The 17,490-nt window shown below is 42.6% G+C and overlaps 1 protein-coding gene across 1 annotated transcript in view; it reads right to left on the reverse strand.

Annotated features, from left to right (window-relative positions):
• Positions 1 to 17,490, reverse strand: part of PSMD14 (proteasome 26S subunit, non-ATPase 14) — a 68,176-nt gene that overhangs the window by 34,945 nt on the left and 15,741 nt on the right. The gene's annotated exons all lie outside the window — the stretch shown is intronic.

Raw genomic sequence — 17,490 nt, forward strand, 5'->3', positions numbered from 1 at the left:
CTCTATTATATAACCCTATATATCACAGAGCTCAGCTTCTCCTCTATCATATAACCCTATATATATCACAGAGCTCAGCTTCTCTCCTCTATCATATAACCCTATATATCACAGAGCTCAGCTTCTCTCCTCTATCATATAACCCTATATATCACAGAGCTCAGCTTCTCCTCTATCATATAACCCTATATATATCACAGAGCTCAGCTTCTCTCCTCTATCATATAACCCTATATATCACAGAGCTCAGCTTCTCTCCTCTATTATATAACCCTATATATCACAGAGCTCAGCTTCTCTCCTCTATCATATAACCCTATATATCACAGAGCTCAGCTTCTCTCCTCTATTATATAACCTTATACACTCACCGGCCACTTTATTAGGTACACCTGTCCAACTGCTCGTTAACACTTAATTTCTAATCAGCCAATCACATGGCGGCAACTCAGTGCATTTAGGCATGTAGACATGGTCAAGACAATCTCCTGCAGTTCAAACCGAGCATCAGTATGGGGAAGAAAGGTGATTTGAGTGCCTTTGAACGTGGCATGGTTGTTGGTGCCAGAAGGGCTGGTCTGAGTATTTCAGAAACTGCTGATCTACTGGGATTTTCACGCACAACCATCTCTAGGGTTTACAGAGAATGGTCCGAAAAAGAAAAAACATCCAGTGAGCGGCAGTTCTGTGGGCGGAAATGCGTTGTTGATGCCAGAGGTCAGAGGAGAATGTCCAGACTGGTTCGAGCTGATAGAAAGGCAACAGGGACTCAAATAGCCACCCGTTACAACCAAGGTAGCCAGAAGAGCATCTCTGAACGCCGCACAGTACGTCGAACTTTGAGGCTACAGATGGGCTACAGCAGCAGAAGACCACACCGGGTGCCACTCCTTTCAGCTAAGAACAGGAAACTGAGGCTACAATTTGCACAAGCTCATCAAAATTGGACAATTGAAGATTGGAAAAACGTTGCCTGGTTTGATGAGTCTCGATTTCTGCTGCGACACTCGGATGGTAGGGTCAGAATTTGGCGTGAACAACATGAAAGCATGGATCCATCCTGCCTTGTATCAACGGTTCAGGCTGGTGGTGGTGGTGTCATGGTGTGGGGAATATTTTCTTGGCACTCTTTGGGCCCCTTGGTACCAATTGAGCATCGTTGCAACGCCAAAGCCTACCTGAGTATTGTTGCTGACCATGTCCATCCCTTTATGACCACAATGTACCCAACATCTGATGGCTACTTTCAGCAGGATAATGCAATGCCATGTCATAAAGCTGGAATCATCTCAGACTGGTTTCTTGAACATGACAATGAGTTCACTGTACTCCAATGGCCTCCACAGTCACCAGATCTCAATCCAATAGAGCATCTTTGGGATGTGGTGGAACGGGAGATTCGCATCATGGATGTGCAGCCGACAAATCTGCGGCAACTGTGTGATGCCATCATGTCAATATGGACCAAAATCTCTGAGGAATGCTTCCAGCACCTTGTTGTATCTATGCCACGAAGAATTGAGGCAGTTCTGAAGGCAAAAGGGGGTCCAACCCGTTACTAGCATGGTGTACCTAATAAAGTGGCCGGTGAGTGTATATCACAGAGCTCAGCTTCTCTCCTCTATCATATAACCCTATATATCACAGAGCTCAGCTTCTCTCCCCTATCATATAACCCTATATATCACAGAGCTCAGCTTCTCTCCTCTATTATATAACCCTATATATCACACAGCTCAGCTTCTCTCCTCTATCATATAACCCTATATATCACAGAGCTCAGCTTCTCTCCTATATCATATAACCCTATATATCACAGAGCTCAGCTTCTCTCCTCTATTATATAACCTATATATCACAGAGCTCAGCTTCTCTCCTCTATCATATAACCCTATATATCACAGAGCTCAGCTTCTCTCCTCTATTATATAACCTTATATATCACAGAGCTCAGCTTCTCTCCTCTATTATATAACCCTATATATCACAGAGCTCAGCTTCTCTCCCCTATCATATAACCCTATATATCACAGAGCTCAGCTTCTCTCCCCTATCATATAACCCTATATATCACAGAGCTCAGCTTCTCTCCTCTATTATATAACCCTATATATCACACAGCTCAGCTTCTCTCCTCTATCATATAACCCTATATATCACAGAGCTCAGCTTCTCTCCTATATCATATAACCCTATATATCACAGAGCTCAGCTTCTCTCCTATATCATATAACCTTATATATCACAGAGCTCAGCTTCTCTCCTCTATTATATAACCCTATATATCACAGAGCTCAGCTTCTCTCCCCTATCATATAACCCTATATATCACAGAGCTCAGCTTCTCTCCCCTATCATATAACCCTATATATCACAGAGCTCAGCTTCTCTCCTCTATTATATAACCCTATATATCACACAGCTCAGCTTCTCTCCTCTATCATATAACCCTATATATCACAGAGCTCAGCTTCTCTCCTATATCATATAACCCTATATATCACAGAGCTCAGCTTCTCTCCTCTATTATATAACCTTATATATCACAGAGCTCAGCTTCTCTCCTCTATTATATAACCCTATATATCACAGAGCTCAGCTTCTCTCCTCTATCATGTAATCCTATATATCACAGAGCTCAGCTTCTCTCCTCTATTATATAACCTTATATATCACAGAGCTCAGCTTCTCTCCTCTATTATATAACCTTATATATCACAGAGCTCAGCTTCTCTCCTATATCATATAACCCTATATATCACAGAGCTCAGCTTCTCTCCTCTATCATGTAATCCTATATATCACAGAGCTCAGCTTCTCTCCTCTATTATATAACCTTATATATCACAGAGCTCAGCTTCTCTCCTATATCATATAACCCTATATATCACAGAGCTCAGCTTCTCTCCTATATCATATAACCCTATATATCACAGAGCTCAGCTTCTCTCCTATCATATAACCCTATATATCACAGAGCACAGCTTCTCTCCTCTGTCATTTAACCTATATATCACAGAGCTCAGCTTCTCTCCTCTATCATATAACCCTATATATCACAGAGCTCAGCTTCTCTCCTCCTATTATACAACCCCATATATCACAGAGCTCAGCTTCTCTCCTCTATCATATGGTTTCAAGTCTCAAATTGCCCTGACATGGACAATACTTTAAAGTATTGTTGGAGTTCCACTTTAAGGGCATGTCCACACAGGATTGGTCGTTGTGGTCTCCAATGGCTAAACTGAAGGCTGAAAATCTTCAGCACCCTATTTTGTGGTTTTCAAGGGATTGTACCATTAAAAAAAAATCAATTTTTTCTCATTAAGACATCGGAATAGCCTTAAGAAAGGCTATTCGTCTCCTACCTTTAGAAGTCGTCTCCAGCCCGCCGTTCGGTAGAAATACTGTTTTTTACCGGTATGCAAATGAGTTCTCTCGCAGCACTGGGGGCGTCCCCAATGCTGCCAGACAACTCTCTCCAGTGATGCCTCCAGCTGGGGGTCACACTCCGACGCCTACGCAGTCGGCTCAGCCACTGAGACGCAAGCAGAGGCGAGTGCGCATGCCGGCCGGAGACTGTTAGAACTACAGGACTGTACTGCGCATGAGCGCAAAAGCGGCCTCCGGCCGCATGAGCACATCAGCTCTGCTTGCGTCTCAATGGCAGAGCCGACTGCGTAGGCGTCGGAGTGTAACTCCCAGCCGGAAGAAGACGACAGAAGAGGCGGTTGCTGTTGAAGATGGAGGAGTCACTGGAGAGAGTTCTCTTGCAGCATTGGGGACGCCTCCATTGCTGTTTGAGCACTGTGGACCGCCCCCAGTGCTGCAAGAGAAGTCATTTGCATACCGGTAAAAAAACGGTATTTCTACCGAACGGCGGGCCGGAGACGATTTCTAAAGGTAGGAGACGAGTAGCCTTTCTTAAGGCTATTCCAACATCTTAACAAGAAAAAAAATGGATTTTTAATGGTCGAATCCCTTTAAGTTGCTGCAGATTTCTGGTAGATACCTGTAAAATCTGCAGCATATCTGTCCTGTGTGGACATACCCTAATGGTCAACTCAATACCCACCTAAAAAACGAAGGCGATTTTTCCTGCTACGGCCCTAAATGTTCAGCACCTCCTCATTCAGATGATAAATTACAGGTAAAGGGGATTATAAAAGGAAGCAAAAAGATAAGCAAAGGAGAAGAAAGTTAAATTCTTCTGCTTTCTGGCGAAAGGTCAGCTACAAGACACTCGAAAATCGATCTGACTGATCTCTCTCTCCCGGTATAGCTGCGACAATCTGCCTTTAACTGTCTAAAAGTGTTATCCAGTGCACTGACCTGCCTGCAGGGCAATAATCACAGCCTTCACTCAGGAGGTAGAAACAATCTGAAACCTGGAGCGTCTTCTCCCGAGGCTTCCACTAACTCGCAGCCCAGGATAATGATGATATCATGATAATGTAATTGGGAAGAGCAGAGAAAGTCATTTCAGTCCTCCCATGCTCAGGACCCATTTCTACTCCCTACTATCTTTTATTTGACAGAAAGAGAGACTGGAAAAATCCAGATTAATATATATATATATATATATATATATATATATATATATATATATATATATATATATATATATTACATTTTATTAATTTTTCTGATGGGGTCAATTAATTCTGCAAGGTCCTTCTCACATGCTGGAAAATAACTAAAACCCATTAAATAAATGTGATAATAAAGCGGTGCAAAGGAAGCGATCGCAGCAAGGAAAGTGATCTAAGGCCATGTGAGGACGAGTCTTAGTCGTGTTTTTCACACCCAATTTGCATCTCGTATGGGATCCGATTTTTCAGGTATCCATTCACAATAATAGGCAATTCAGGTTCATGAAACAGGACGGTAAGGCAAACCAGCAACCCCGACTCCTATTGTTCCACAGCCTGACTCCGACTCCGTCATAAATGTTCAGTGGCTGAAATGGTGATGATCTGTCAACTGATTCCTAGGACAGTAAATATCTAACAAACTGGACATTATTAATATTGTAGAATTAGATGGATAGTTTGTTACACATTTACTGTCATAGGGATCTATCGCTGGATTATTAATAATATTATAGAATTATTAATATTCTTTTATTAGATGTAGAATCCTATTAATATTATAAATGTGAAAGTTTCTGAGTTTGTGGGTTTGTGTGTTTGGATGTTTGCATGTTCGGATGTTTGTTCCTCAATCACGGAAAAACCGCTCCACCGATTTGGCTGAAATTTTCCACAAACATAGTCACTACATTCGATTAAACAATAGGCTACTTTTCGTCACAATAGCGCACATACGTTTGTGCCAGGACCCCCACAAAACCCAAACTCACATCACCATCTCTGCAATCTCACACACTTTGGACCATAGCAAGCCACAAAATTCATATTACCCCCTACAGCCTCGCCCCTAACCCCACACAATCACATATACATATACTTTACCACTTTGCCCCTCACCTTAATGATACTCCAGGAGACTCTCTTTAACGCTCCGGAGCAGCCATGTTTGCCGACCCCCACCACTCTGACAATCCGCGACACCGCCCACCCATGTCAATACCCCTAGGAGGTCTAATAAATGCAAAAAAAAAGTTTAAAAAAAGTAAAAAAAAAAAATAATAAATAAATAAATAAATAAAAAGGATAAAAAATTCAAATCACCCCCCTTTCCCTAGAACACATATAAAAGTAGTTAAAAACTGTGAAACACATACAAGTTAGGTATCCGCGCGTCCTAAATCGCCCGCTCTAGAAAGTTATACAAATATTTTTCCTGTTCGGTAAACGCCGTAGCGGGAAAAATGGTCAAAAGTGCCAAACCGACATTTTTTCACTGTTTTGATTCTGATAAAAATTTGAATAAAAAGTGATCAAAGCAATAACATTTCCCGAAAATGGTAGAACTACAAAGTACACCCGATCCCGCAAAAAAAGACGCCCTATACATCCCCGTACACGCACGTATAAAAAAGTTACGGCTGTCGGAATATGGCGACTTTTCAAAAAAAATTTTTTAACACAGTTTTGGATTTTTTTTAAGGGGTCAAAATGTAAATAAAACCATATAAATTTGGTATCCCCGGAATCGTAACGAAGCACAGAATACAGGGGACATGTCATTTTGGTTGCACAGTGAACGCCGTAAAACCAAAGCCCGTAAGAAAGTCGCAGAAATGCATTTTTTCTTCAAATCCACCCCATTCTGAATTTTTTCCCTGCTTCCCAGTACATTATATAGTATAAATAATGGTGGCATCATGAAGAAAAATTTGTCCCAGGAAAAATTAAGACCTCATATGACTCTGGGAGCGGAGAAATAAAAAAGTTATGGGGTTTAGAAGGAGGGGAGTCAAAAACGAAAATCAAAAAATGCCATCGGCGGGAAAGGGTTAACTTCAAATACTTCTGTCCCAAAGTCACTATGTAAAGTTTCTCACAACACCGTATATATAGCAGCTCAAATACAAAGCAACTTCAACACAAAAGTCTCACGTATTCTCTGAATTACAGCAAAAACAAGATACAAAGTTACATTTCATATCCCATACCTTATACACAGTACGAAAACCTTACCCGCGCCTGTATATACCCACTTCTACAATCACCGCAGACGAAGTCGCGGGTACCAGCTAGTTTGTTATATATTTACCATTATAGGAATCCATCACTTGATTATTAATATTATAGAACTAGCTACACCCGCAACTTCGTCCGCGGCCCCCTCACCCCTTGCGTGCCCCACCTGCAGTGCCGTGTCCCCCCCCGCCTTTGCCCTGTGGGCTTGTCCAACACCAGTGTGCCAATGGACCCCCACCTTGCGCCCCGTCAGCCTACTACCTTTCCTCTTGCCCTTGCCCCCCCTCCCCCCACTTCTTTCCCTACCTGCTCCCCCATGCCCTCGCTCCCCCCCCCCCTACTACATACCACCCCCACCTTGTGACCTGTTTTTGACCTCCTGAAAACAACCTCCACACCCGAACCTGCAACCCCAGGCTCCCCGTGTGCAGAGGTCACAGGGGTGCATAGGGTTGGGAGACCGTGCAGCGACGCGTGGCACAGGAAGACAGCGGTTTGCGGGAGTTCAGAACAGTTCCATCTACCCTTCCGACCCCCCGGTGGACTCACCAGTCCACGCCGCACGCCGGGCTCCAGCTATGCTGCCGGCATGCGCAACACCATTTTCTTCCGGATTGTGGCTGTATAGCTCCACCCCTTCAGTGGCCTGCTCCAATCGGAGCCCCGCGCCTGACGTGGTGACGTCATCTCAGGTCCTTCAGCCGACACGGACTGAAATCCGGTGCTCACAGAGAGTCAAATCGGCAACATACGGGGATTGTGATGTGCCTATGTTCTTTTCCGGGTGCCATTCTAGGTATGTGCGAAATTTCATTGAAATCTGTTTGGGCGTTGCGCCGTGAAAGCGGAACAAACATCCAAACAAGGATAGGATTAGATGTGTAGTTTTTTACATAGTCATAGGAATCAATCACTAGACATCTCATTATACAATAACTCTATAATTAATCCAGTGTTTGATTCCTATGACAGTAAATATAATAATATCAATAACTGAATATTATAATTAATAATTGTAGTCCTTTTATTCTGAAGCTGGAGTCGGAGTCAGTAACTGTTTTCCTGTTGGGGGCACACCCCAGGGAATGGATGCCCTCACCATTTCCCAACATTGACTTTATCTAAAACGGACTTTGATTTAGATTTTACACCCCAGTATTAAAATGGACCCAAGGAGTGATCTGTAAAACTGTTTTTTCCCCCTCCACAGATATCACATTGCTGAGATGTACACTATATACCGTCAATGGAATAAGAGTCCTGCCGAAGGCCAAAAAGATACTACATTGGGGTTGTCTAATGTAACTCTATGGCACATCGAGAGCTTTACTGGATAAAGTCTAATGTATCACCCGACCACAAACATGACCATAGGCCAAGACTCCATTGAAATGGATAAGCCAAGCGTGGCAGTACAGTATGGCGGCACAAGTCACTTCCATTCCATCCGATGGATCAGCAGACAAAGTGTGTTCCAACCCCCCATATGTTAAGCAAATCTTTTAGGGGTTGGGTGGGTATATTTTTTTTTTATCCAGAAAAAAAATCATAAACAAAAATAATAATGGTATCCACCTCAATGATCCCCCAATCTCTACCATTCCAACACCTTCTCACGGCTCCCAACACAGAGAAAACGGCGATTCAACCAAAGACTGGTCACTGCGGCGATGGTCTCAGTAGTGATGGGTTGGGCATCATTTCCTGGACGTAGAGACCAACATGGGGAATTGGGAAGCATCAGGGGTCCATGGGGGCAATGGTCACCACTATGCCCATAAAACTCTATAGGAGCTAAGTTACGACTATGTGTTACACTTCTATCAAATACTAATATGTCCCCTATGCGGAGCACATGTGCAAGTGGTGGAAAAAATATACAGAAATAAATAAAACTGACTAACTTCATAAAAAATGTTTTAAATAATGTAATACAGTTATCCTATTAATATTATAAATGTGAAAGTTTGTGGGTTTGTGAGTTTGGATGTTCGGATGTTTGTTCCTCAATCATGCAAAACCCGCTCGACCGATTTGGCTGAAATTTTCCACAAACATAGTTAATACACCCGATTGCGCAATAGGCTACTTTTCGTCACAATACCGCACATACGTTTGTGCCAGGACCTCCACAAAACCCAAACTCACACCACCATCTCTGCAATCTCACACACTTTGGACCATAGCAAGCCACAAAATTCATATTACCCCCTACAGCCTCGCCCCTAACCCCACACAATCACATATACATATATTTTACCACTTTGCCCCTCACCTTAATGATACTCTAGGAGGCTCTCTTTAACGCCCCGGAGCAGCCATATTTGCCGACCCCCACCGCTCTGACAATCCGCGACACCGCCCACCCATGTCAATACCCCTAGGCGGTCTAATAAATGCAAAAAAAAAAGTTTAAAAAAAGTTTAAAAAAAATACAAACAAATAAAAAGGATTAAAAATTCAAATCACCCCCCTCTCCCTAGAACACATATAGAAATAGTTAAAAACTGTGAAACACATACATGTTAGGTATCCCTGTGTCCGAAATCGCCCGCTCTAGAAAGCTATACAAATATTTTTCCTGTTCGGTAAACGCCGTAGCGGGAAAAATGGTCAAAAATGCCAAACCGCCGTTTTTTCACTGTTTTGATTCTGATAAAAATTTGAATAAAAAGTGATCAAAGCAATACCATTTTCCGAAAATGGTAGAACTACAAAGTACACCCGGTCCCTCAAAAAAAAGACGCCCTATACATCCCCGTACATGCACGTATAAAAAAGTTACAGCTGTCGGAATATGGCGACTTTTCGAAAAAAAATTTTTTTTAACAGTTTTGGATTTTTTTTAAGGGGTCAAAATGTAAATAAAACCATATAAATTTGGTATCCCCGGAATCATAACGAAGCACAGAATACAGGGGACATGTCATTTTGATTGCACAGTGAACGCCGTAAAACCAAAGCCCGTAAGAAAGTCGCAGAAATGCATTTTTTTTTCAAATCCACCCCATTTTGAATTTTTTCCCTGCTTCCCAGTACAATATATAGAATAAATAATGGTGGCATCATGAAGAAAAATTTGTCCCGCAAAAACTAAGACCTCATATGGCTCTGGGAGCGGAGAAATAAAAAAGTTATGGGGTTTAGAAGGAGGGGAGTCAAAAACGAAAAACGAAAATCCAAAAATGCCATCGGCGGAAAGGGTTAACTTCAAATACTTCTGTCCCAAAGTCACTATGTAAAGTTTCTCACAACACCGTATAGCAGCTCAAATATAAAGTAACTTCAACACAAAAGTCTCACGTATTCTCAGAATTACAGCAACAAAAAGATACAAAGTTACATTTCATATCCCGTCCCTTATACACAGTACGAAAACCTTACCCGCGCCTGTATATACCCACTTCTACAATCACCGCAGACGAAGTCGCGGGTACCAGCTAGTCACTATTATAAAAATTGTTGTATTGTCAATTTTACATGAAGTCAAACAATAGCTTTATTTGAGAATTTGAGGAGCCAAAGGATATGTTCATATGGCAGAAAATGAAGAAGAATTCACCGCCGGCATTGTCGCTGCGGTCTATCATTCCATGGGACCACTGATTAGCCCCGGACTAATGGGCCTAACTAGCAGGGAGTCTCGAGCCATGGAATCGGGAATCAAGTCGGGAGGACTCTGCTCCAGATTTGGGGGCAAAATCCACGGCAAATTCCTCCGTTGGAACACAGCCTTACTGAAAATATCTAACCAAGGTTGTCAGACGTTGAAGCAAGAGTCAGAATAAGGCCTGGTTCACACGGGGTACTTTGGTTAGGATTTGTAGGCTGTATCTGCCTCAAAATCCTAACCAAAAAGACAGCTCCCATTGAAATCAATGGGAGCCGGTCAGGTCTTTTTTTCCGGGAGCGGTTTGTTATCGCTGCTCATTCTTTCAGGTGGAGTTGCGTCGTGAATCCATCTGAAGACACTCCCTCCTCCCGACTAGGCTCATTCATTTGGGCCTAATCCGGAGCGGAGTGCGCAACTGCACCGGCATCCAGTCGCAGCTACCTATATTTTGGACCGGAACCTGAGACGGCCTGAGACGTTTACACTAGCTTTCTGGTTTCCTTCCTTCAGATCCAAATGATGGCCGTGATAAACGAAGACCAAGTCCACTTTACAGCGGTTACACATGAAGACTATAGTGGGGTCCACCAGGTTTCAACCATTTTTATACTTAAACCAGTGGAGAGAAAAGCACAGGACTTTTAGCTCTACCGATTTTAGGGCTAGTTCACACGGGGGGCAAAGAGGCCGATTTTGACAGCGGATTTCTCTTCAAAATCAGCCCCTTTACAATAGTGGTCTATGTAGACTGCTAGCAGAGAAAAAGAAGCGACATGACCTTTCTTCAGGCGTTTTCCGCCTGAAGAAAGCAATAGAAGTTAATGGGAGGCGAAAACCGTGCGTTTTTTTGCAAAAATAAACGACGCGCCTTTTTTTTTTTTGGCAAAAAACCGCGACACGTTTTTTTTCAGCCCATTCACTTTACAGGAGGGGAAAACAGCCTGGCTTTTTTTTTTTTTTTTTTAAAGCTGTTTTTACAAACAAAAAAAAGCTCCAAAAAAAAACGCTTGGAAAGGTCCAAAAAAAAGCTTCCTAATTAGGAAGCTTTTTTTTCCGGTGCCAAAATAAGCCACACGTTATTTGCGTGTGAACTAACCCTTAAGTGGAATCTGGGACGGAGTTCCTAATGTGAACCTAGCGTGCCAAGAAGAGGACAAGACTATAAAGTATCACAGTAGGGGATACATTCAAAAAGTTTGCCCACTACAATCCAAGTACTAACAGGTGCTATTATAGTCAATTGAATAAACAAAAAAAATAAAGTAGTGGCTCACCGAATTTTCATGTGGTGGTCAAATCTTCCGGGTGCACGGCCAGAAAAATCCCGGACTCCTGGGATAATCAACAGTGTGTAGGATACAAAATGATCCAGTCCGCACTCCAGAGATGACCTTTTTTCTAAAATTTAACCTTTAATTTTCCATACGTAAAAATGGGCAAATCCAGTACAAACAAAAAAACGTGACAGTGAAGACACAAAAGTGTTTTAAAATCCCATCATTCGAGACCTGGCTGACGCGTTTCCGGGTATGCTGTACCCCTTACTCATAGCCATAGGCTATGAGTAAGGGGTACAGCATACCCGGAAACGCGTCAGCCAGGTCTCGAATGATGGGATTTTAAAACACTTTTGTGTCTTCACTGTCACGTTTTTTTGTTTGTACTGGATTTGCCCATTTTTACGTATGGAAAATTAAAGGTTAAATTTTAGAAAAAAGGTCATCTCTGGAGTGCGGACTGGATCATTTTGTATCCTACACGCTATTATAGTCACTAGTAGAGATGAGCCAGTACTGTTCGGATCAGCCGATCCGAACAGCACGCTCGCATAGAAATGAATGGACGTAGCCGGCACGTGGGGGGTTAAGCGGCCGGCCGCCGTCAAAGTGGAAGTACCAGGTGCATCCATTCATTTCTATGGAGCGTGCTGTTCGGATCGACTGATCCAAACAGTACTCGCTCATCTCTAGTCACTAGGTTTTCCTCTAGAATTTTTGCACCCAGCGTCTCCTACAGATTCTCATCCTTCGTATTCTCCGCTCCACAGAAAGCGAGATCAATTCACACCCCAAAGGCTTTACCACCCATAAGAAATAAACTAATTTTTATAAGTATGTCATTAAAAAAGAGAGAAAAAAAAAGGGATTGGGCTGAAGTCGGCGCACCGGCTCGTCTTTTTTCACATGGGCAGTACTTGTTGACAAAGTGCTACAAAAGGCATTTGAGATGGTAACAGCACAAACCTAATGTGTTATCTGCTCAGGCCTTTTAGCAAATTTATTAACACTATTAGCCGTTTTACTTCACCTTCCTGTTAGTGTGAACTTCTATCACTTACTTAGCCAGGTTTATTAAATACCTGCTGATTAAACAAGAGTCAAAACGACTGATAAGAAAGCTGTAAGACGACGCTGAACTGTGTGCTGTAAATAAAGCTACAAAGTAATGAATATTAACAAGGGCTACAATGAAAATTACACTTTTTTTTTTATTGTATTTTTCTCTAGGCAGCGCCGGGTTGGTCTTTAGCTTTTTTTTTTTTTTCCCACGACTGTCCTTTCTATGACTTTAGGCTTTCGTTTACAGGGGGACTATTTTAAGAAGGCAGAAAAGGTCTTAAAAGACGTGAAAGTCAAAGGATAAAACCATGCCCGGATAATGAGGATAAAAAAAAATATATAGATAGAATGTGCGTTGAGCTATAGCACCGCAGTGCGTTGGGCTATGGCGCCGCAGACCGTAAACTTTAAAGCAATTAGAATCTTTACATTTCTCCGCGTCGGGCTTTATAACAAGGAGGGGGGAAAAAAATCCTATAAAATATATAAGTATACGTCCAGGGCCGGAGGATGATATGTTTATTTCGTACTGGAGGAGCCATCCTTTTAATGCTTTAATTTTGTGAGCATTAAACAAGTAGTGTGAAAAACAAGCGGCATGTAAACTACCGCCACTGCGTCTGCTTCAACGCCGAGCCCAGGCAACCTGTTATAGGAGGTGTTAATTGGCAATAGGAGTACAAGTCAGAAGCATGTTCCCCATTGTCCAAGCCCAGCAAGGCTAGGTCATTAAAGTGGAAATGAATTCTTTCCCGCGGCTTTAACCCTTCGCAAGCGGAACCTTTGGCTCCGGAAGCGGCACGTGAAAATTAACTTCGGCGAGGACGGTCATTAAAACCGCCAATGTCAATAACTGGAAACCAGGTCAGTGGCAAACCCGATATCTTCAGGAAGGTCCGGGTCCAAAATACGGATCACGCTTGGTTAACGGGAAGCGAGTATTAAATATACAAAGTGAGCTATAGGGACGGAGGTGATAAAGATATTACAGAACTTTATACTACACTCACATTCATTATTCTCATCATAGACACCCATCAAGAGGCCATCGCGGGTCTAGATCCCGACACCTACAGCAAACACATTATTCTACTGAAGCGTTCCACCAACAGCGGCCACTAGAGGGAAATCGAGGTATTACACGCTGTCATTCGGAACGCCAATTCACTGACCCCGACTATTCCATTTTACTCCTTCATCAATGGCTGACAACTAGAGATGAGTGAGTACTGTTCGATCAAATACCTCCCCGCCATAGGTATTCGTGTAAGCGGCCGAAACCCAAGGTGTTAAACGCATCGAATACTCGATGCGCTTAACCCCTTGGTGTTCGGCCGCTTACACGAATACCTATGGCTGGGAGGTATTGGATTGAACAGTACTCGCTCATCTCTACTGACAACCATGGTTAGACAGAAGCTGTAAGGTTCAAAAAAAACCCAAAAAACTAGTGATTGAAATTATATGAAAATAATTATATAACAAACCAATTATACTGTATATAAATTCCTGGATTATTATTATTATTAATTATTTTTAATATGAAACTAGAATCGGTAACTTCTTTGATTCTGACTCCACAGCCTTGTTGTCGGCCATATACTCTGGTACATAGGAGGAGTCTCTCCAGGACATCCGTATACACCAATAGACCCAGATAGGTCATACGAGGGTCTGCGGAGAGGACACAGCGCCTGGGAACACGTCAGATTTATTTCCTATTGTGTACATAGTGTCTGCCATATCACTGTATACAGACTTATCACTTACTAGAATTTGGGTTGATATCCCAGAACCCATGTGACCCCAGAGAACTGAATATAGACTGGACATCATCCTTATGGAAGACACTGAAACCTGAAGGAGCAGATGGTAGGAATATTCTCTACAAATTCAATTCTTAAAGGGGTCTTCCAGGCTACAACACCAAGCAGCCCCATATGGATGAAATAGGTGCACTAATGTGAATAGGAACTCATCTGCAGTACCCGCTTTGACCACTACACAGAGAACAGAGCTATCTGCTTCCTGTTCCATTCTATGTGTATCAGCTGATCAGTGGGGGTGCCGGTTGTGTAGTAATGACCCAAAGTTAAAGAGCATTTTCCAGTTTTAATTTTTCCTTTCCTACAACCATAACATGTCTATTCTGTAATGCATACCCAGGCAAAAGAAATGGCCGACGCCAATCCTTTATTACCTCTCAGAGGGGCGGCCATATGGTTAGAACATGGATATTCACTTGTACGATGTGTTTTTTTTCTAGTTTGAGGTTTTTTTCTTTTAGACAAACAATATGGGATTGGCACGTGGGAATACAAAGGTGTGACTTTTAGTTTTCCTAAGTCCTTAATGACTTTAATGAGGTTATAGACGTCTCTCGTGTGATCGGCATAATGAGGACAATCTCGGCCCGGCCTCCGGTGAATTAGCCCTTATGCTAGTAACTGCCCCTCTGACACTACGCTGGTGCTATTGGGCATATGATCGGCTCCCGCTCCCCCTACTATCGGTGAGATTGAGACCTGTCATTTCATGGCTTTCTAATCATGAACCCGGCAGCTCTGCCTGAGCACTTCTATAGGCCCAACCTATATGAAGGAGTGTCATCACTTCATATAGCGGCCTCTCAGTCATCGCTGTCACATCTGTAACACGTACGTCGACAGCGTTGCCAGAGATCGAGCCGATCCTTGCGTCGTATCAGGCGAGAGGATGAGATTGTAGTCTTGTGTAACTGGCAGGTCTTACAGGTCCGCATATATATTGTGACTGTGCTCTGAAAAGCTGTAGAAAACAGTTTCTTTTCTATCTATTTAATGACAAGCCCCGCGCCTCGGCGTTCACTTTCCAAGTGATACGGTTTGAGCGCCATCCATGTTGCCCTATCCTGGACGTATCCCAAGTATCCCATCTGATAAAATACACTCACAGATGGGAGAACATGATAGATAATTGGCAGCGACGTCAGGAAATCGAGTGGCTATTGCCATGCAAGTCTCCTGCCTCGCCAAATCAAAGAGCGTGACACTGCGAAGACTGATTATTTAAAGAGACAGTACCATCACCGGCCCACCCCAGCCGAAAATAAAGCCAATGCCTGGTCCGGTTCTTTTGGTTTTCAAGATCTCTGCTTGCTGTCAGAATCTTCATGGTCCCGTCCTAGGCGTAGAGGTGCGGGGCACAGATCTGATAGCTACGGTCACAAGCCGGGCACCTCTGCGGCCAGCTCGTGGCAAGGACAGCATTTTATTCACTCCTATTGAGCCGCAGCAAGCAGAGATGTGGAAAATTCCGAGGAATTGATACAAACATTGTACAAATTAATAACAGAATAATTGTGAATATTAATAACCCCAACAGTATTCATCTCACCCCTACTAGGTGTACTAATATTACTCCTACCACCAATGGTATGGATATTACTACCAATGGCACCAACAATTCTACCGCCAATCAGTACTAATATTACAGTCACCAGTAGTATTAATATTACCAGTCGCCAACAGAACTAATATTACCGCCACGACCAATACTACTGATATTACCCTCACCAATAGTATAAACCAAGAGTACTAATACAGCCCCAATCAATAGTAATATTACCCCACTAACAGTACTAATAGTACTCCTACCACCAGTAGTACTAATATTACCCACATCAATAGTATTAATATTACCCATCGCCAACTGAACTAATATTACTCTGCGACCATAATACTTATATTACCCCCATCAACAGTACTAATATTACCGCCATCAATGGTACCATTACCCCCACTAACAGTACTAATACTACACCTACCCCCAATAGTAGTTATATTACTCCTACCCCCAAGTACTAATATTACCCCCATCAATAGTACTCTCATTACCGCCCCCTACAGTACTAATTAGAGATGAGCGAGTAGTATTCGTTCGAATATCGAATCCTATTATAGTCTATGGGAAAAAACGGGAATGTTGTTCCGCTTTCCATTGAAACCAAGGTTCGACACCTTGGATCCTCCAAGTTCCGGAAGTAGCAGGATGAGGAGCACGAGGAGGTTTTTGCATTGAATTCAATGGAAATTTCCTGCGTGGTATTCGACCGATATGAGTATTCAAATCGAATACTACTCGCTCATCTCTAGTACTAATATTACCCCTATTAGAAGTACTGAATAAACCGCCATAGATGACACTAATATTACTCCTACCTGTAATAGGACATGTTTTTCCCCCCACACAATCGTGTCTTATTGATATGATATGACAGAGTTGATATCTTACATTCTGTATATGTATTCCCTACAGATCCGTACAAATTGTACAGCGCTGTGGAATATGTTGGCAGTATATAAATAAAATTTATTATTATTATTATTCCTTGCTGTCCATCTATAGGATCACTTCTGTCGCTCTATATTAGCACCTTTGGGGACCAGGGACCCTCCACAAAGGTGCTATAATAACTATATAGACTATTGTCTGAGTCTCAGCACTGATCATGAATTAGGTGTCCTGTATCTCCTGAAGTCATTGAATGATGGATATAGATCAGTGCAGGATATATAATGGGCTCCTCACCATTTGTAACCACAGCGAAGTATCTCGTTTCATTTAAGGACTTATTATTTTATTGGATTGTAGACGGCCGTGTACAGGCGAGCGCTGTAGCCTCTTCACCGCATACCTAGCACAGCACCATACATTGCATAGGAACTAGGCCTAGTATTGCAGTTCAGCCCCCCTTCACCTGAATGGATTGAGCTATTGCTGCACCATGTGTCAGCGTTCACTGAAATTCTGTCATTCTATTCAGAAACCAGGAGCATGCAAATTTAGGATCAAAATCAGAAAAAATGAAAAGGAAGAACAGCACGGCAACAAGGCCCCCCACTGAGCGACCATCATGGGTCTTGGTTTAGGTTTTTACTATTAGAGTGAA

This window comes from Leptodactylus fuscus, chromosome 8, assembly GCF_031893055.1.
Source record: "Leptodactylus fuscus isolate aLepFus1 chromosome 8, aLepFus1.hap2, whole genome shotgun sequence".
Classification (NCBI taxonomy): domain Eukaryota; kingdom Metazoa; phylum Chordata; class Amphibia; order Anura; family Leptodactylidae; genus Leptodactylus; species Leptodactylus fuscus.